Source organism: Plectropomus leopardus, chromosome 14 (genome assembly GCF_008729295.1).
Source record: "Plectropomus leopardus isolate mb chromosome 14, YSFRI_Pleo_2.0, whole genome shotgun sequence".
Classification (NCBI taxonomy): Eukaryota; Metazoa; Chordata; class Actinopteri; order Perciformes; family Serranidae; genus Plectropomus; species Plectropomus leopardus.
This window is the reverse complement of record NC_056476.1, coordinates 10,497,908-10,514,948: the sequence shown is the minus strand read 5'-3', so window position 1 is coordinate 10,514,948 and position 17,041 is coordinate 10,497,908. Positions and strand designations below refer to the sequence as shown.

At 39.0% G+C, this 17,041-nt stretch overlaps 1 pseudogene; it reads right to left on the bottom strand.

Moving 5' to 3' along the window:
- Nucleotides 1-318: 318 nt before the first annotated feature.
- LOC121953805 lies at nt 319-13,065 on the bottom strand (annotated as a pseudogene).
- Nucleotides 13,066-17,041: the final 3,976 nt, after the last annotated feature.

The following is a 17,041-nucleotide window of genomic DNA, read 5'->3' as shown; positions in this document are numbered from 1 at the left end:
ACCTTCTTGGAATTGAAAATGTTGAAATGAGTTGAAAATGAAAAACATAAAAAAACAAAATACCATACGCAATTAATATAAATGAATTTATTTGAAACTGACAAAACTTCTGATTTATTTCTCATGCTTCCGTAAAGTACACAGCATGCAACAAAATCTTTCTATTTCTCAGTTCTTCACCGTCTCAGCCGACGGTAACGACTCTGTAGCTTTCGGTGCTTTGATTATTAAAAGCAGTTATCAGTTACTCTTTTACCACAGCTAAAGTCCCTGAATACAACTTCATATAGTGCTTTCTATAGTTTATATCGTGTGTCCAACATCCAGGAACCACACGAGGGAGAACATCAGAGGAATACTAAGTCCAGAATTGGAAACCATTTCAGGCACTGGAAATACTTTCAAGAGTCATTACGCAGCAGATCAGACCTGAACTGAGGAGAACTGACAAAACAACACTGATACAGTCTGAATTCACCAAACCCAAAGAACAGATATCTTCTCAGGATGTGCACACCTGCTTCCCAGCTGCCCTTCATAAGAGCTGTCTGGGTTTGTGCAGCGTGCAGTTGACATGCTTCCCACTTGAACATTAATGCTGACATGGCAAACAGAACACATAAGCAAATACCCAAATTATTTAAGTCACTAACAAAGCTAAAATGTGTGACTGGGGGTGAAAATCTACAAACGACCGAAGTCTTAGCACCTCATCTCCACATGTATCCGCGTTTAAGAGTTAAGTTTTAACATCAAGAGCCTTTGTTTGTTCCTTGGCGGTATCACATCATCGTAGCTCATTGGTCCAACCATTTTTTTCAACAATTTCCCATCTTCTAAGAAAAGATCTCGTATTATAGGTCGGCTTTTCCCAGCGTACCACGACTGCTCTTCGCTCCCAACCTCAGTGACATTTCCAGCAGGTCTCATGAGACCACATTCAGCAGTGAAGACCATAGACTTCCAGCTCGATGGCGTTCAGCTCAGCAGCGTAAACCTCCCCTGCCTCGGGGATAATCGGACTCGAAGTTCTCTGCTCTCACAGTCAGAGCTGTTGTCGGTCGTACTCTGATATGAGCTTCTTGATGTGGGCCAGTTTGTTGTGCAGATATTCACAGCGAATCTTGTCCTGGTTGTAATTGGGGTTGGACTAAATGGACAAAGAAAAAAGAAGACTTGATTATTAAAAAGCAAAAGAGAGGAGTGGAGTTGCCCCATGCAGCAATCTTGGGATAAATACTGACAAAAAAAAAGTACCTTTTTTATTTTGCGATACTCTTGAACAATTTGATTATGAACCGTCTGCAGGAGAGAAACAGAATGATTTAACATAAGCAGAGATTTAAATTACTTCTATCACATTTGTTTAATTTGTATAAATCACCAGTTTTTAAGTATATTTTTTAATGCTGCTGCTGTAAAAAAAAATGGCTTTGCAAATGTTTTAAAACAAAATGCTTTCAACACAATCTTTGGAGCTCAAGAACAAACAGTGCATTTTGGCGAGAAACAGTGAATGTGAACATACTTTTGTTTTTTTTTCAAAGAAAACTCCACAGGGCACCTCTAATATAATGACAATGGAAAATTACTGACATTTGTGAACATGTCAACATTCCAGTGCCATTATTTTGACTATAAGAATTGAAGCCCATGAAGCAACATTTAATGTTACATTTTCAGAATAAATGGCAAAAATGTTGTCTCTGTTTCACTGAACTGTGGCATCAGATCTGTAGTACTTTACTTACTTTACTTTACTTTACTTACTTACTTTACTATGGTTAAATATACTCGGTATGTTCTGAACAGTGATTATGTACAGACCTATGACTTCATTTACTGAATATGATGCAACAACAATGATGATGACAGAAATGTGTCTGATTTATCAGTGATTATTTTTGTAAAAGGAGACCTGGAATAGATGATGTTGCTCTGAACTTAGATTTTATGCATTGTACATCTTTAATAGCCCTCTATGACTTAAAGGGCGAGTCCATTTTTTAGAAATGTTTTAATGTCGTTCTGTAAGCTCTCTAGTTGTGTCCCTTGTGTTTTCAAATTTGAACATTAAAATTTTGGTAAAAGTAGGTATGTTTTAGTGTCAAAATGCTATTTTCCCAGCCCTTCTAAAAACAATTTCCCACATTATGTGACGTAGGATTCTGCGTGATGACGTTGCTACATATAAACTCCCCCCAGCCCGCCTAATGTGCCTCTTTGTGACTGAGCTAAGCCCTCCTGGAGAATTTTTTTCGATCTTAAGTGACGTACTGCAACCTACATGACAAAGTAACATATACAAACTAAATGATCAAGATCAGCAACTCCTGGACTTTGCAAGTTAAAAGTTAATGCTGAGTGACAGATGAGTCTGGAGGCTTTTAAGAGAGCGATGTAACTGCTTTAGATCCTTGTCAAAAAGGGATTTCTGGTGGCAAGGTAAAGTAAAAAATATTTTTAAAATATTATAAAAAATATTTAAAAATACTAAAAAATAATAATAAAAATATTTCATCAAGATCAAATAACTTATACAAAACCACTAAAAAAATCCATTTTAAAAACAGCAGCAAGAAGACCCACCCTTTAAGTAACTAACAGGAGATAATGATAATGTTGGATTATTTCATGGTTTGTTTGGGTTTTTTTACCTTGTATTTATGAGATTCATGGTGTAGCCGTTTGAGCTGCGTGTCCAGCTCCATGAACTGCCGCGTCACTTCGTCAATACGAGCATGTAAATCTCTGTACTCGCTGTACTCCCTGTTAAAGTCCTGCTTGTAGCACTGTCTCTGTTCTTGACTGCAAATCACTGTGTACTTCCTGTACAGAGAACACGATGATCAGATATGTAAAGAACCCACAGCACCAACAGAACACTGCGTTTACAACCTGTGGAGTTTTTGTACTGCAAAAAGTGCTAAAAAAAAAAAAAAAAAAAAGGCGTTTTCAGCAATTAGATTGAGGACAGAGATACAAACACAAAGCAGATAACCATATCTTTAATCTAAAATGCCGTATTTCATAAATGTGTTACAGGACAAAAGGAGGAAAAGAGAGATTACTGGTTGCTCTCTAGACGAAACTCAAATGTAGGTCAAAAACTTGTATCGGGTGCTCACGGAAAACGGGAACCAACAGGATAAACAGGAAGGAAATCGAGGCACTCCAACAGTGTGAACGTGAAAATACGGGCTGGAATGACATTAAATGAAAAAGAAAACCTTGTTTTTTTCACATTTTTCACACTTTTGGAGTGCCTGGATCTCCTTCATATTTTCAACAGACATGCTATTCATGTCAAAGAGCCAATAACAATTTTACTCACATTAGATAGTCGGCTGTGTCGTTGTCCGCTTGAAGCTTACTGGAGTTAAACAGCATTTCACTTGCTCTAGAGAAAAAAAAAACAACGTCAAACCATTTGAAAATACTGAAAAATTGACACGTAATTTAACAGTCACCACCTAACAGCAGCGCTCACCTATGCATTTCTCGGAGACTTTATTGTTTGGATCCTCTGAAGTGTGGTCTTTTCTCCTTTCTTTACTGTCTCTCCACCTGTCCTTTTCCTTGATAAAACAAAAACAGAACCTAGTTACCAAATGCATCACATGAAACACAAAAAAGGAGCTAAAAGAGTAAAAAGTACAGAAAGGGTAAAAGGTGTTTTTCTCACCTGATCTTTGTGTTTGTGTTTGCTCTTTTTCCTTTTGTTTGTGTGTCTGTGCAGGTCAGGCACTATCAGAGGGGACGCAGGGCGATCAGAGTTGGGTTGAGGGGGGTCTGCTGTGTGACTTTGGGCTCCTCCTGAGCACACCGAGTTGGTTCTAGTCTTTTGACCACTTCCGCTTCTCGCTCACAGACTTCTGTCAAGGAGTCAAAAAGCTTTCGAGGATCAAGTGAGTCCGTTTGCCCGTCATTTCCGAAAGCTTCTGTGACGTCTGTATGAGCCGCTTGTTCCGTCAGCCGCACTCTTGACTTGTCACTGGCTGTTTTCCTCGACAAGTGAGATATTCGGGGCTTCTTACTCGCCAAAGGGTCAGTGTATTCCTCTGGAAGGGAAGGTTTCGGACGGTGCGCTGGGGAGGAGTTGGGTGTGTCTCGCAGTGGACTGACCTGGGCCTCTGGGACGGAGAGGAGGTTTTGTTGTGGCGGAAACAGTCTCCTGCACAACAACAATAAGGTGTTAAAAAAAATACTACAAAATCTACACTTTGATTTGCATATATAGTATTTAGGGACGTGCGCAATTAGTCAACAAGACGATCAGGCATCACTATTTTGAGGAAATTTAAACCCGCAGCAGCTGCACACATGCGTGCATGTCCACACGACCAGCAAAAGTCTATAGCTGTCTGCAGCACGCAATGCAGAAGCCTCTCCGAGCCTTCACACACAGTCGTGCCGGCTGGATGTCTTCTCGCTACACTGAACAAGAGAGGGTGCCTTTGGGCACACAGGAGATCCTGAGAAGCTTGGCTATTTCTGTGTGTGTCAATTTTTGTGCACACTCATGCATGAGAATTCCCACGTGACCATGTTTGTTTGGTTTTTTAAACTGAAGATGAGCCAGTAAATAAAGAGTTGTTTGTTCACTTTCATTTAGTGAGTTGTGGTCATGATTTTTGGGACAATTTCTAGGTAGGAGGAACATTGGGAAAAACTTAATAGCATTATCCATACTCAAAATACGAACAAATAAAGCCCCAAAGAAACTTACTAGCTGGTTCCTTAATGTATTTTCTGAGAGCCATATATTTCCTGCAGTTGATTTTTTTTTTGTTTGATTTAAATACATATTCTTCCCGTTTTGGTGAACGGCTCACATTCTCACGATATGAACATGGTGGCTGGCATCTTATTTGTGTTACCTGACGAGGATTCGTTTAAGAAGCTGCTGGTCTCCTGAGGTGTAGCCTGGCCAGTCCTTCTGCAGCTCCTTATACAGACAATCTTTAGAACAAATGTGTTGTCTCGACTATTGAGTTGTCCAACCTGCATACAAATACACACACCAAAACAAAGCAGGTGAGAAAAGACTTTCCCTTTTTAGATATTTAGTGCTCAGAATACTATTCTATTGTCTTGATCTGTTAAATAATTTTCAGGGTGTGATAGTGTTTGATGTGGGGATCATAATTGTCAAATGACGAGTGTATAATGCTTTCCAATTTGTTATTTTAACTGGCAAAAAAATAAATAAAATAGATGTTTAGTGTCATAACTACAGGGAATGCCTTTGTTTCTTTCTCTAAAGCTCCAAAACGGTTCTTCTTGCGTACTTTTAGTGTGACCTGTATTTGTCTAGGCGAATAAATTACCTCCATCAGTACAGAGTTCAGCAGATCTTTTTCTCCTGCTGTCAGTCCGTCTTTCTGCAGCCTCAGGATGAGTTCAGGCCTCTTGTACGGCCTCAGAGCCAGCAGGTGTGTCACTCTCTCCCTGAGCGGCCTCTCCAGCACGTCACCCATGCTCCTCCTGTGTGAAGCGCAGGCGCTTTTCTTTGGTTTGGACACGCCAACACCCCTCTTCACTTTGCTGAGGAGAGACTGGGACGAGTGTCGGGGCTTGGTGAGGCTGGCCAGCGCAGGAGCCGGGGCTCGCACAGTCACCCTCTTGCCTGTGAGGGAGCAGGAAATCTCACATCAAAAGCAGCACAAAAAAATTGTTTGAGCTTGGTTGAGGATTCAGTCATCAAAGGTAAGTTTCCTTGTGATGTAAGCTTTGCTTTTAGAGAGAGACGAACCTAACTCACAGTAATAAATGTGTGACACCACAACGTAAAGGAGCCGTGTGTAAGATTTCGGGGGATTAAGTGGCATCTAGCGGCGGCGACTGCAGATTGCAACCAGCTGAGACTTGTCCCGGTTAGGATTTATTCAGTGTTCATTATTCAGGAGGTTTTAACTGTTTGACCTGTCTGGACAAGCACCTGCTAGTGTGTTCAGGAGGTTTTTACCGGGAGCCAAATTATCAACACAGGTCTCTTTCCCTCTGAAACAAACTGTGACTTAAACCAGTAAAAACAGTGACTGAAACTGTTTCAGGCAACAAATCACTGTTTCTCCAACGCTGCTCAGTTTGCTGGATACGGGCCCCAAACACAGCAGCTGATAATGTGTGTTAACCTTTTAACTCTAAATACTTAAGATCCAGACGTTTAGGGGGTTTTGACCAAGAGCCGAATCATCTGCAGAGGTCCCTTTCTCTCCAATGCCAATGGACCCTGTGATTTAACCCTTTGAAACCTGTACCAACATCACCTTTCTTGTACTGCAGTCAATGCCTTTTGACAAGTATTTAAACTTTTGGTCCCTGTCCAATGTCCTGAAAATTGCAAGAAATTAGTACACTCAGAAAATTGGGAAAAATGTCCACAGAACTATATTATCAATTCAGTAAATATAAATTGTATATATTTATACATTACAAATTATCTAACAGAATTATTTAAATTTTAAGCAGTTTTTTCTGGTCATTTCATTTTTTTTTTTTCTTTTTTTCTACTTGTTTTTTGTTTGTGTTTGTTTTTGATCATCTTCAGGTAATTTTCTTGTAACTTTTTTGTACCAATTTCTTGATCATTTTGGGGTAATTTCTTCTTAAGTTGCTCACTGCCTTCTCTACCTTTAAAAGGGTATCTCTTCACCTTATTAAAAAAGGTCAAGCCAGTAAAAACAGGTAATAAAGCAGTTTCATGATAAAAGTCAGTGTTTTTCCAACACTGTTTGGCTCGCCATGGAGGAGCTGCTAACTGCAGTGGCTGACACAAAAACACAAATGTCCTCATCTAGAGCCAGTGTTTGGTTTTGCCAGTCTAGGCTACCTTAGAAACTTGTTGGTGCAACATGGCGATCTCTGTAAACAAGGACCTGCTCCCTATATAGATACAAACTAAGGTAACAAAAACACCAAAGGAAACATACTTATTATATTATATTCCTTTTCTGCCAATATATCCCCTGACGTTCTACACACTGGACCTTTAAGAGGAGTGCCTTTTGAGGCTAAATCTGGCAAGATCAGACACCAGCAGAAGAGGATTTAGTGGATCACCATATTTGTCCTGTGGCAGGACTCTGGATGAAAGGAGAAGAGACCTCATTTCACCTCTTCACAAACCCACAGTCGGGTTACAAGGATTCACACAAGTCTCAGTGAGCCAAAGCTGCTGTCTAATTTAGGAAATAACCACACAGTTGCACAAGCCAGTCGTGAGTGAGGAAGTGTTTTTTTTTTTTTGTGCAAGCTTCCTCTGAACTGACAAAATCATCAAAATTGGTGTGTATCATGTCTGTGTGTGAGTGTGCTGTATGTGTGTAAGCGTGCGTGCGTTCACCGAAACAAGATGACGGTGGCTAAAATATCCGTTTAGAGGGAAGTGGTTTGGTGGTTAGAAGAAGAAAGACAGCGGTGACACAGAGAAAAAAAGCTAAATCACTGTTTTCATCATGTATTTTGGTGCACACGTCTCTGAATGTTCTGGACGTATATTAGTGGGCACTCTTTATTATCTACAATACATAAAATCGCTGTGTGTGCATGCACGTGTGGTAGAAACCAGACAAAAAGGACAAAAAACTGCAGAAGAAAACAAGATTAACTGTTACCATGTCAGTGGTTACCACACGTGTTGCTACGGCAACCAATGCAATATGGCTGACTGTGTACAAATTTGTCTTCAGGTCAGTCTTCCTCCTTAGCTGGAGTTATCTCTTGTGTAACCAAGCAGGCTGTAAATTGCACATGTGTGACTGTTTTTCTGTGTTTCCTACTCTGGAAGCGCCCGCCGTGCTTGATGACAATGGCCCCTCGGCTGCGCGTCTCCCTCTCAGCTTGGGCCATGCTCTGACGAGCCTTATCGTACGAGTCATCCGTAGCGTTGACTGTCATCTTTTTCTGAATCACACCGAGACATGACAGCTCCTCAGCAGCACTGGGAGGAGGAGGGAGGACAGGGAGTAAAGATCTGACAGAGCTTTCAGTGCTACTTCTATATGTTATCAAATGATAGATTGTTTGAGTGCATATTTGCTTGAATTATGTGTTTGGTAATGTTCAGTTAGACGTTTGCTTCTATCAGCTGGATGACTTCCCTGCCAAATACAAAACATCAATCTGTAGTTTAAAGGGACTGTTGAGATTTTTTTAAGTGTTGTTGTATGATGAGGTTCTTATCCATAGACAGTGTATTACAGACAGTAGATGTCACACGATGTTTAGGGGTCAGCAGCAAAACATATTAAAGCCAGCTAAAAAAAAAAAAACTCCTAAAAAAAAAAAATATATATATATATATATATATATATATATATATATATATATATATATATATATATAAGTGTATGCTATTTTTCTGATATTTTCACTCCTTTACCTTAATGTCAGACAGTGATTTCCAAAAAGAAAATGAAGCTGTCATATCACTCTTTTCAAAGCCAAACTCCATTTAGAAAAACAGAGTTTTAACATCTCTGAACACAGAAGTTGGTGGTCTACCGCTGCCTCGATCATTTATTTTGTTTGTGTTATTGTGAGACTTGTGGGTCAGTCCGGATCACCAAAATCATATAGTAACCCAAACAAAATTACTGGTGGAGGCAGCAGCAGACCAACAGCTCTCATCTTCAGCAGGCTACAATTACTGGTTTTCTCAATAGAGTCTGGTGATTTTGAAGAGAGCATAGATTGGAAACTAAAGCTGTTACTGGCCTTCTCATCACTACAGGCTGTCTGACGGCAACGAAAAGCAGTAAAAATACTCTCAATATAGCGTACACTTAGTGATACTGATTTTTTTTTAGGTGGGACTTTATTTTAGGTGGCAAAAATACACTTTGTTGCTGTTGCCATCCACAGCAGTATATTGCTTAGGTTCTGTGTCGGACAGCCTGCTTCTCCAAACTAACGGGGTGCCGACTGACATCGACCAGCGTTTCCCACAGAACGACAGCATATGTGTCGCGGGAGCTGATGATGGGTTTTTCATTTTTTTGGCACCTTTTTAGTGCCATTGTATTATCTTTCCTGTTTTTGCCGTTTTTTCCTCGGCAGCAGTTTGTCACTCACAGGGTGGATAATTGATCTGTCGATCTGTTCACAGCTGATCAGATCACATAGATGGATGAGAGGAGCAGTTTGTGAGCGAAAGTACATTTTTAGACCCAGCAGAATAAACCATTAAGTTTCCCTTTCGCCTGGCATTCTGCTGCGCCGTCTCTGTGCCCTAAGTGTGCTTTTTGTAACCGAACAGTATATATATTCCAATAGTGCTCCTAATAACCAGTCCAGCTCCAAAAATCTATTTGTGGCAGCGGATGATTTAATTTTGGCAGCCCGTGGGAAAGCCTGTCTACTGTATGTAATACACTGACTATGGATAAGTACCCTATATAGCCCCACTTCAGACATCCTGAGCCATCCCTTTAGGATTATTTTTACAATGTGTCGTTTTGGCAACAGTTCCAACAGCTCAGGACTCAAGCAGCAGATTTGATGAATAATTCCTCAACTTTTCAAAACTCTTGGCATTTATCAAAATCACTTCTCTAAATTTCCAGGCTTCCTCGAACTGTACAGTCAGGACTCCCTGGGTTTTCTCCGGCATTTAAAGCGACTGACGGTGAGACGTTAACAGCAGGGTGATTTTCACACAGCAGCAGGGGGGCACACGCATTTTAAAATATTGAAACTTGCTCAGAAGCTCAGTTATCTCTAAACATGGCAAGTAAACAAATAATCACTGTGCACCAAACGTGTTTACAGCACTCATGAGTAGGCTTTGAATTTGACCAAATAATCCCAATGCACCATGAAATGTGTGATCACCAGGGCATATTTTTATGGCATCTTTGCTTTGCTGTTTGCATTCAAATAAAACTTTGCACATTTCCATCTGATTAACCAGTCTTTACAATCTAACTTCCACAGATAAAATCGAATGTATATTAAAAAAAACTGTGAACTAATTGTGTGTTTAATGTGATTATCTGTGGGTTTTTTTTACCCAGTGTTGAGCTGTTGGACGCAGTCAAAGCTTCCATGCGGGTTATCACGGGCGACGTTCGTCACGCCAAAGGTGAATATCCTCAAATCATCTCTATTCTCTGAGCAAGGGATGGTGATTCTCTGTGGTGTAAAGGAGAGAGATAAAACAGGAACAATTAAACATCTTTAATGCATGAGATGGAATAAATTAATTAGTATATGTCAACAGGAGGTCAACCAGTTCTTCTTACCCCCTTGTTGCCATTAAAAGAGATGGTGGGACGGGAGGACCAACCCTGAAAGACAAACCATTTTATTTCAGTATGTTTGAGTCACAATGAGCGCGCACACACACACACAGACACACACAGACACACACAGACACACACACACACACACACACACACACAGACACACACACACACAGATCTGATAACAGCCCAGTAAAGACGGTATGTAAAACATACAACACAGAGGATGTTTTGTGGTCTGGGCTGCTTGTATAAGCGCTACATCTTCCTTCACTGTGGTTTCATTACTGCAGTTACTCAATCCATTTACTTCTCTGTCTGTCGGCTGATGTTCTTCATGTTGGTGAACAGTGTACAGTGGTTCCCAACCTTTTCATGTGGGACGCCCGTTCACTGGTTGCTAAGACAAATACTACTGCAGGAATTCAACTTTTTCTCTTTATATACCGACTGACTCCTCAGCTCAGAGTATTAGTTCACACATGGTGCCAGTCCAGTACCTGGCTAGTTTAGTTTAGCTTATTTGTACGTAATTAAAAACTGCATAAAATCCTGTGGAATGAAAGAAACAAAAAAAAAGTGTCAGGAGAGGTCAAGAAGCCAGAGGCGTATACAACTTATGTTTATATTTACGTTCTTTTCAAGCCTTGTCCAGGATTTTTATAGCTTCTTTTTGGATGCATGCTGATTAAAGTCTGGCACCTGGTTGCTACGTTTTTATAAAATCCTCAATCTCACCTGCATGCTGTGGCCAGGAACATCCAGAACACAGCAAAAAAAAAAAAAGAAAAGAAGAAAATACAGGCAGGAGGCTGAGTATCTGCAAATACACCACTACACATTTCTTGTGGGTTATAGGAAATGAGTGTCTGAATGAGTCTAAAAAGTTTTTTTTGGAAAATTCTGCACAGTATACCCTTAAGATCAATCATCCCCAATTCTACTTGAGTGCTTCTATTCCCAATAACAGATACATGAGTAGAGTTGCAATGGTATGAGATTTTCACGGTACCTCGTCAGAGTGACACAGTTTCATAGTATGGTGGTATACGGTATTGCAAAATGATTGCTAATATTATTAGGTAGAATTACACAAAGGAAAGACATGAAAAAATGCTTAATTATTTTGACTAAATCCATTTAAGATGATTTTGTTAATTAAAGTACGTGTAAAAAGTCTCTCTTTTTAAAATAACTACAGTATTGATTAGACTTCGCCTGGTTGCATTTTTTCATTACCACAGATAAGCAAATGCACACAGTATCATCACTTGTCATAACAAAGTACAGCTTAAAACCACTGCAACCCTATACACGGATATAGGTTTTTGACCAAATCAGTATTTCTGTTTTTTAGATTACTCCACAATGTACCTCCAGGGATACATGTACCCCCGGTGCATCCTGACACTTGTGCATGTTGTGCCCATTAAATAAATTCAATCTGACTTTAAAGAGTGCTCTGGCGAAGGCCATTAAGACTTGCTGCTCACATGCAGCAGCTTGTCGCATGAGAATATGGTGAACAGAGTGAAATAACAGCGAAATAACAGCCTGTCATCTCTCACAGGGGTGAATTAGCCTGTAGAAAATGGCAGAAATGACGGTCCCAAAGTGACACATTTGCAGTACGGATGGAAACTATGCGATGACTAGAATCAAATTGACCTTTCCATGGAGAGGATTTGTGCATCCACCTGTTGATGAGTCCACAGAGTGAGGTGGCTGCCAGTTTGTGTAGAGGTGTTTTTTTCTGTCTCTGTGATCAGGCCAAGTGGGTTATGAATAGCCACACTTAAAGCTAAATAAAGAAACTAGATATATGCATGGTCACAGCATCGTTGGACTCTGCAGTAGGTGTTTCCCCCCTTCTTCCTGTCTCTCTCATCATAACACAACAAAACTATGAGTATGACAAGAACAATGTGGTTTTCACCTTTCATCAGAAATGGCTGTAATTTTCATCACTTAGGAGTTTCCAATACGTGTTACTAGGAATTACTGAATAGAGGAAGTGTACGTGACTGCTCAGACTTCCTGCAGTGCCTGATTCATTTTTGATTAACTGGGTCAAATGTTTGACTCTAAATCTGTCCATATGTCTTCCTAAAAGCTACAAAAACTGGTTGCAACTGTATTCACGTTTACAACATAAAAAAGCTCCATTTCTCAAATCCAAAATATCCTCCCACTACTACTAGCCTCCTTCCCCCCTACAGCATGTTTCCTTTCTTCTCTCCTGGGCTGATTAACATTCATAATACTTGCCAGCAGCTTGTAACGACTTGGCCAGCAGCTTGTTAAAGCATCACCACACAGGGAAGCGTTTCCGCATTGTATTATGCAACATGTATTCCCATTTCATAGCTTTAAAGAAGGAGGCTTGTAGCAGACAACAACATAGTGGTGAAGTTGGGCTGAAATGCAAATCCCAAATCCGCCTTCCGTGCCTTTTCTTCCCACTTCGTTTTTAAGTAAGGGTGCCCTCGACGAAGTGGTACAACAATACCGCCGTAACCGTCCGTTAAAGGTTAAAAATCGAGGTAAAAATGCTAACAAAAAACCTACCTTGCCGTTTTGAAAGGAGCCAATGGCTCTTGCCGCGCTGTCAGTGAGTTTCACATGAAAAACAGAGATGTTACCGCCGCGGTTCAGTTTTCCGCTGGACAGTCCGTAACACTGGTTCTCCCTCAGCGCCGACATCCCGCCGTGAGCCCCCCTCTCGCCGGTTTTTATTCACAAAACCGACATAAACAAACAAAACACTGATCCAGAGACAGAAAGGCTTCAACGGTTCCGTGTGGCTGCTCCTCCGCCGCGCGCTATTCTGGAGTAGATCGCGTTACGTCATGACGGCTGAGCAGATTTTATTGGCTCGGAGACATAAATAAACCATGACGTAGGGCTTACGTAACCACTTCTACTTTTTCTGCCTCCCCTCTCGCTATGCTAATTTCTCTTTTCTTTCACATGAAGGGACTTTCTTCAGCGTGAGGGTGACAAAAAATATTATTCATCTTCCTTTAGGTTTCTATGAAATAATCACAGTGTTGGGAAGGTAACTTTTGAAATGTAATTACAGATTACTGGTTACCCTGTTAAAATGTTATAAGTACCAACTTCATTTTATTTTAGGAGCAATATCAGATTTAACTATGGATAAGAAAGGTTTGTTTGCTGCATTTCTTTTTACTGGTGGTAAAAAAAAAATGATAACACTATCTTGGCTCAAACCTTTGCCCCCACTCCTCCATCAATGGCAAGAGAGACTAATGTAAAGATTAATGAAGTTGTGCTCAATGGGGAAAAAAATAACAACAAAACTCCATGTGCAGACAGACAGGTTATTGATTTTATGGGCTCCTGTAATTACATACTACAGGTTACCAAAGTGATGAGGTGCTGAACTGATTTCATGGTGAACTTGGCCAAAACTGATATAACATTTTTTTAATGTATTTTTAAATAGCAATGTAATTTATTCAAAGTTGAAAATTAAACACACACACACACACACACACACACACACACATATATATATATATATATATATATATATAGTTACTTCATCAATATATGTATTTTTTATTATATTTGATCACTTTAAATTACATTTTGAACAAATGTCTTAAACTGGGCATTGGTGCATGGCAAACAGATGTAAAGCAACAGAATGAATGTTTTATTCTGCATATAAACTTTTTACCAAAAAGGTTAGATACATGTGTATATACATATAAGTGTGAGTGTGTGAGTGTGTGTGCATGCGTGCATGCGTGCATGCGTGTGTGTGGGTGGGTAGGTGTGAGTGAGTCTTTCTAGAAAGTCACTACAGCTAACCTCCTCACCAACACTCAGAAAGTGGAGCATCACTCAACTTCTCAGCTAATTGCACTGACTTCCTGTTTGTTTGTCGACCAATGAATGGTCTACATATCTGATTGTGTTGTGAACCATTGAGACCTCAGGTTGTCTGGGACAGATGTGCTTACAGTCCAGTTAGATTGTATGCACCACATAAATGAATCAAACTATATGCTCTTTAAAATATGTATGTTTGCACCTTAAAAGATCCTTGTATTGAATTAATTTTCTTTTGCACTGCAACTGCACTGATTCTTTTATCCTGTTTATTCTGCTATGTATATGTATATTGTTTTGTGTTTTTTTCTCAATTTTAATATCTTTTTCATGTCTTAATTATAGCAATTTTAATTGCTTTGTTGAGTAAAGCTATTGTTGTGCATTTAAGAAATCTGCATAACCACACAACTATAATGTATTATTGACTAAAATCACCGTGGACTTGATAGTCACTGTGGTGTAATATGCAAAATGATGAACAAGTTTCAAAAGTCTTTTCATACCCTATGCAAATTAACTGAGAACAGTAGCTGCATGGAACTGAGGTTGACATGGTTCATTAATGATCACCGCAAAATGTATATGTTGCCAAATCTAGAATTTAAAAAAAAAAAAAATTTAAAGGATAAAATATTTTAGTGAGCCAGATGCTAGCCTGCATTTCATGTGTTTTTTATTTGGGTTTGGAAAACACCGCTAGTAACCATCAATTCTCTAGTCAGGTGTAGTTCATGGTTTGGAGGCATTCCTTTGGACTAAATCTGTTGTGTTATTGAAAGTCAGCACCTGTTTATGAATTTTAATTATGAAGTCTGCCTGGGTCCCCTGGGTTCAGTATATGGTTAGAGAGTCAGTAGTAATAACTCACAGCGATGGAGAATAGAACTAGAATGCCAGAAGTCAGAGTCCTATGTTATACTGGTATAAAAGTCATGCTTAAGTAAAAGGTAGAGTATTTACAATGTAGTTAAAGTTCAAGTTATTGATTTTCATCATGGTCTTTTCTATGCAAGAACAGAATTTAATTTCAACAACTACAATCTACAAAATAACACATACAGTAAATGAGACGCTATAAGTTACAAATGCCTCTGATGGTCCCTCTGATGAGAGTGGACATATGTAGATATAAATATAGTTAAGTTCAACTCATCAGTAAACAAATAGTCAACTAAAAGCAAAATTACTGACTGTAGAAAATATTTTCAAAAGCACCAGAACTCTAAAAGCTGCAGAATTGCAGCAGGGGGCAATGTTATTGTTTCATGCCCATTCATGACATGTTTGCATGTTAAGGATGCAGGGAAAATTAAATTAATGTGCCTCCCTGTTGCTTATGCACGCTGCTAATTTTGTTAACTCTGACTAATTGCTGTTTGACTTAATTGCACATCTGGTATTTGAGTGTTGCTGAAGTGTTTTGCTTGTGTCAGACGAGCTCAGAGCGAGTCTCTCTTCCACTTTGCCTTTTTAAAATCATTCAAGTCTGATTTATTTATTTAATAAAACAGTTGCTCGTTGCTTTGCAGAGAACAAAAGACACAAAAAGTGAAAAATATTCAAAAGAGAGAACAATAGCATCACAGTTTAAAAAAACAAATGACCTGCTATGTTTGTGCATTTGAAACTGGGTGTGTGTGTCTCATCTGTCTCTCGCTGCCTCTGTTTGAACACACACGGTGGTCACAAGGCAGATGAGGCCTGTTCAAAGCTGACTTATATCAAAGGGGCTCTGGGTCTTTGTAGCACACTGTCTGCAACAGGTTGACATTTTGGGCTCAAAACGGTTTATTACTTTGAATGCTCGCTGTGGGACTGAACCTCCCCTACAACCCAGCAGGGACGGAGGGGACAGATCAGGACACAGGGACACAGAGACACAGGTAGGAGATGAAAGTTAGTATCCTCTCACTTTATGTTCTGCAGTTGCTGCAGGCCAGCGACATGAGGACGCTTCATCCAAGAGCCGAGGCAAACTGTTTAAAGGATGGGATGAAATGATGGCATCACCTGGATGAACTCAGGATGAAGCTTTCTTCTGTTTGTAGAGGAAATAAATAAGCACTGAAGAGGGAGCATAAAGGTGAGTTTAATGTTTATTTTTGTGGATGTGTTTGCATCTATTATTTACCCTGTGGATATTATATATCATTTTTAATCATTTAAAAAACTGCAAAAAAACTGCAATGGATTTAAAAAAAAAATACAATGGGTTTTTGTTTTGTTGCTGTTTGGTTGTGTTTGTTTTTTATAGACCCCAATGTTTTTTAGATACAGGCCTCTATCAAGTGGCTGAATTATCCCTTAATTTTTGAAACAGAGAGAAAAAAAATGAAAATTAATACATTCAAAAAAATGCCTGTTTTACAAAATTATAAAACAGAAAGAAAAAATTAAAATGATAAAAATCCAAATTATAAATCATAATTATAAACAAAAACAGCTGGTATAACAAGTAAATCGTTATATATTAATTTCTTTTTACCATGGAATTAGTAGTATTAATAGTGCTAGTATTATTTCCACATATCAGTTCTAGATATTTCCCATTACAGTACTTTAAAAACACCTCAGAAATGGTGAAAAATCCTACTGATATAATTTAAATATGTATAATGTGATGGCGTTAACATTTATCCTTTTTTTGTTTCATGAAAAATGTAAATATATTATCTGAGCAACACTATCAGTTTGATCTAAGTTCAACAAATTTTAATCAAAATGTGCTCTACGGAACAATTCGGCAGAATGTTACAGGTTTAATACTTCATTTAAAATAGTTTAAATTATATAGTAATAAAGTGAATCCTATTCCGTTTTGTGTCCAGTTTGTCTTGTTTTTGATGTATTTAACATTTAATCTACAGTTTTGCCAAAGATAACAGACAGATAAGTAAGTTTATTTGAACAAATATTTCCTGTAATTTATT